The sequence below is a fragment of the Suncus etruscus genome, chromosome 11 (genome assembly GCF_024139225.1).
Source record: "Suncus etruscus isolate mSunEtr1 chromosome 11, mSunEtr1.pri.cur, whole genome shotgun sequence".
NCBI classification, from domain to species: domain Eukaryota; kingdom Metazoa; phylum Chordata; class Mammalia; order Eulipotyphla; family Soricidae; genus Suncus; species Suncus etruscus.
Genome location: NC_064858.1, coordinates 22,092,229 through 22,096,703, shown reverse-complemented (window position 1 = coordinate 22,096,703; position 4,475 = coordinate 22,092,229). Strand labels below are relative to the sequence as shown.

General features: G+C 45.0%; 1 non-coding gene across 1 annotated transcript; it reads left to right on the top strand.

The window, feature by feature from the left end:
* Positions 1-295: 295 nt before the first annotated feature.
* Positions 296-400, top strand: LOC126023705 (U6 spliceosomal RNA). The gene has a single exon (XR_007500795.1). It is a non-coding gene; the product is annotated as a U6 spliceosomal RNA (small nuclear RNA).
* Positions 401-4,475: the final 4,075 nt, after the last annotated feature.

The window sequence follows — 4,475 nt, the reverse complement described above, 5'->3', positions numbered from 1 at the left end:
CCTTGGCAAGTAAGTTGTGTTTACAGAATGCTGGTATCAGCACTATTATAATTACACTGAATATAAGGAGAGTGTGAAGATTTCCATAGATATAGACTGTTTTCAAAAGTTGAGTGGGGGGGCCGGAGAGATAGCATGGAGGTAGGGCGTTTGCCTTCCATGCAGAAGGACAGCGGTTCGAATCCCGGCATCCCATATGGTCCCCCAAGCCTGCCAGGAGCGATTTCTGAGCATAGAGCCAGGAGTAACCCCTGAGTGCTGCTGGGTGTGACCCCCCAAAAAAAAGTCGGGTGGGGTGCTCGCTTCGGCAGCACATATACTAAAATTGGAACGATACAGAGATTAGCATGGGCCCTGCACAAGGATGACACATAAAAGTTGGGTGGGGAGAGACTGGCACACATTACAAACCAGTGCTGGCGTAGATATGGGAAGAACGAACCTCTCATTCACTGCTGGTACGAATGCCATCATGTCCAGCTTTTCTGAAAAACAATATAAATATTCCTCAAAAAACTGGAACTTGAACTCCCATATGATCCAGCAATACCACTCCTAGGGACACAAAAACAATACAAAAATACCCTCTGCAGGGGCTGGAATAGTGGCGCAAGAAGTAAGGCATCTGCCTTGCCCGAGCTAGCCTAAGACGGACCGTGGTTCATTCCCAAGCGTCCCATATGGTCCCCCAAGCCAGGAATGATTTCTGAGCTCATAGCCAGGAGTAACCCCTGAGCGTCACTGGGTGTGGCCCAAAAACAACAACAACAACAACAACAACAACATGCCCTCTGCCTTCCTATGTTCGTCACAGCACCATTTTCAATAGCCAGAATCTGGAAACAATCCAGGTGCCCCAAAACAGATGAGTGGCTAAAGAAACTGTGGTACATCTACATAATACTATGTGCTGTTAGGAAAAATAAAGTCATGATATTTACCTATACATGGATGGACATGGAGACTATTATGCTAAGTGAAATGAGTCAGGAGAGGCATAGACATAGAATAGTTTCATCTGCAGGATATAAGAAAAATAAAAGACAGTATGGTAATAATGTCCAGAGACAATAGAGATGAGGGCCAGGAGGATCAGCCCATGATATGAAGCTTGCTACAAAGAACGGTGATTTTAGTTAGAGCACTAACCACACTGACAAATACCATGACAATGATAGTGAGAGGGAGAGGAAGAGGAAGAAGGAGAGAGGGAGGGAGGGAGAGAGAGAGAGAGAGAGAGAGAGAGAGAGAGAGAGAGAGAGAGAAAGAGAGAGAGAGAGAGAGAATATGCCTGTCACAGAGAGAGGCAGGGAGTGGGAGTTGGATGGAAATGAGGGACATTGGTGGCCTGAAAATTGCACTGGTGAAGAGTTGCATACATTCTTTTTTTCTTTTCTTTTTTTTTTTTTTTTTGTTTTTTGGGCCACACCCGTTTGACGCTTAGGGTTTACTCCTGGCTATGCGCTCAGAAATTGCCCCTGGCTGGAGGAACCATATGGGATGCCGGGGGATCGAACCGCGGTCAGTCCTATGCTAGCGCTTGCAAGGCAGACACCTTACCTCTAGCGCCACCTTCCCAGCCCCAAGTTGCATACATTTTATGACTGAAACCCAACTACGAACATTTCTGTAGCCATAGTGCTTAAATAAAGAAATTATTAAGGGGCAAGAGTGATAGAACAGTGGTAGGGTGTTTGCCTTGCATGTGGTCAACCCAGGATGAACCCTGGTTTGATTCCCAGCATCCCATATGGTCTTCCTTCTACCAGGAACAGTTTCTTTTTTTCTTTTTTTTTTTCTTTTTTTTTTTTTTTTTTGGCTTTTTACAGAGCCAGGAATAACCCTTGAGCACCGGGTGTGACAGTGGGCAGAGTGTTTGCCTTACATGAAGCAGATCTGGGTTTTATCCGTGGTCCCACATATGGTTCCCTAAACTCACTAGGAGCGATTTATGAGCACAGAGTCAGTAGCAATTCCTGATGATGGCTGGTGTGGGCCAAATTTAAAAACTAAGGGCCAAATTTAAAAAAAACTCAAAGGACTGCAATGCAGGCCCTGCATTTGGAAGGTCTGGGTAGGATCCCTGGGACCACCTGGTCCTGCGGTCACTGCCTGGTATGGCACAAAAATAAACAGAAAGTCATGTTATTGGGACAGAGAAATAGCACAGGGTTTAGGCACTTTCCTTGTATGCAACTGATCCAAATTTGATCCTTGGCATCCCAGATAGTCCCCTAAGGCCCTCCAGGAATGATTTCTAAGTGCAGAGTAGTAAGTCCTGAGCATCATCAGATGTAACCCAAAAGACAATTGACATAAAATTTAGTAAAATGCTAGTTTCTCTGTATTATGAAAATTTGTATTTTCTTCTTCTTTGTTTTATTTTTTTTGTTTATTTTGGGGGAGGGGCCATACCCAGCAAGTGTAAATCATGGTTCTGTATTCAGGAATTATTCTTGACAGGCTCACTAGCAGGCTAAGGGGACCATATGGATGTTTGGGCTTGAACCTGGGTTAGCCATCCATCTTCAAGTGCCTTACCTACTGTACTATTGCTCTGGCCCTTGTATTTTTTTCTTATATATTTTGATGCATTTTTTTATTTTATTTTCTGGCTCTCTCTCTTTGCATTTGTTAATTCTTAATTGACCAAGGGAGGTTACCTTTAGCTTAAATATTCAATGTCAGGGAAATAGGCCAGTGACAAACTTTCAAGGAAGTCAGTCAGACATTTCTTTCAGTTCCAAACTAGTTTTGCACTCTGAAAGATACCAGCCTTCCTTATCTCCTCAACATCTTTCATGGAATCATAAATTTTGTGCAAACCTGCATATGCCCTTTTTCTTTTCTCAGCCATACCAAACTGTAGAAGGACACGGTCCTCATGGCCATGATGAAGGCGCTGTGATGTGAAACAGCAGGCATTTGGCCAACAGACTCTGCATCTGGGATTTTGCTAATGCAGAAGACATGGTCAGGAATGTCAAGGCCCATAGAGGTCGGCCCCAGGGAGCCATGGTTAGGCAATGAGTGACCAGACTCACATTCTTTTATTTTCTGCTATGACATACACTATTGTGTTATAATTTGGCAAGGAAGTTCTTAATATAAATGGCATTGCATCTCGTGTGTGGTTTATAGATTCTGGTGGCTCTGAGTCCAAACCTTAATGTTCTGCCTCTGTGTGCTCAAACCAGGGGTCTGTAACTTCAATAAAGTCCTTTGGGCTCTGAACGCTCTCTTTCACCTGCATGATCTTCCTCTGTGCTCAGCAGTGCTCCAGCCTGGGCTAGCAGTCCTCAAGGAGAACTTTAGAAGACTTGCGGGCCGCAGGAGGAAAAGTCAGGGTGATCCTTGAGTGCAAAGTCAGTAGTAAGCCTTGAACATTGGGGGGGGTGTGACCCAAACAACTAAAACAAAACAAAAAAAAAAAGATTCCTCTAGGGCAGGGCCACAAAATGTTGTATGGAGGGCGGCGAGTTTGAGACCCCTGATAGAGGGTCCAACTTTAGTGACAGAGTGTGTTGCTCTGTCCTACCATGGTTTTTTGCACTAACTTACATGCATGTCTGCAGACACCCCAAAACTGTCACAAATCCAGATATGGAGAGATTCATGACTGCTAATGTTGACATTATTTCTCCTGTGTGAGGCATTCATGAGCTCAAATAAAAGGGTACGGCATGAGTTTCCCCAGAGTCGCAGTAACTCTCCATGCTTGATAGTTTCCTTAATGCTTGACATTTGGGAAGAACCTCCCACCCACTCAGCACACACACGGTAAACACACACACACACACACACACACACGGGCTTTATGTTATTTCTAATCCTCAAAAGAGAGTCTATTTCTGGGGCCAGAGCCGTGGCTCAAGTGGTAGGGCGTTTGCCTTGGTGTGGTTCATTCCTCCAGCATCTTATATGGTTCCCCAAGCCAGAAGCGGTTTCTGAGCACATAACCAGGGATAACCCCTGATGTCATCGGGTGTGGCCCAAAAGCAAAAAAAAAAAGAGAGAGAGAGATTCTATTTCTGTTCAGTCATGTTTATACACTGGTGAACATATCTATGGGGAGTTGATTGCTTTGGGGCCACACCCAGTGGTGCTTAGGGCTTACTCTGAGTTCTGTGATCAGCAATCACTACTGACTGGTTCAGGGGACCTTATGGAGTGCCAGGGATCAATCCCGGGGTGGCCATATGCAAGGCAAACACCCTACCTGTTATACTATCTCTCTGACCCCATCATTCTCTCTCTCATTCTTTTTTTTTTTGGTTTTTGGTTTTTGGTTTTGGGTCACACCCAGCAGCACTCAGGGGTTACTTCTGGCTCTATGCTCAGAAATTGCCTGTGGCAGGCACAGGAACCATATGGGATGCCAGGATTCTGTCCTTCTGCATGCAAGGCAAACACCCTACCTCCATGCTATCTCTCTGGCCTCTCTCTCTCTCTCTCTCTCTCTCTCTCTCTCTCTC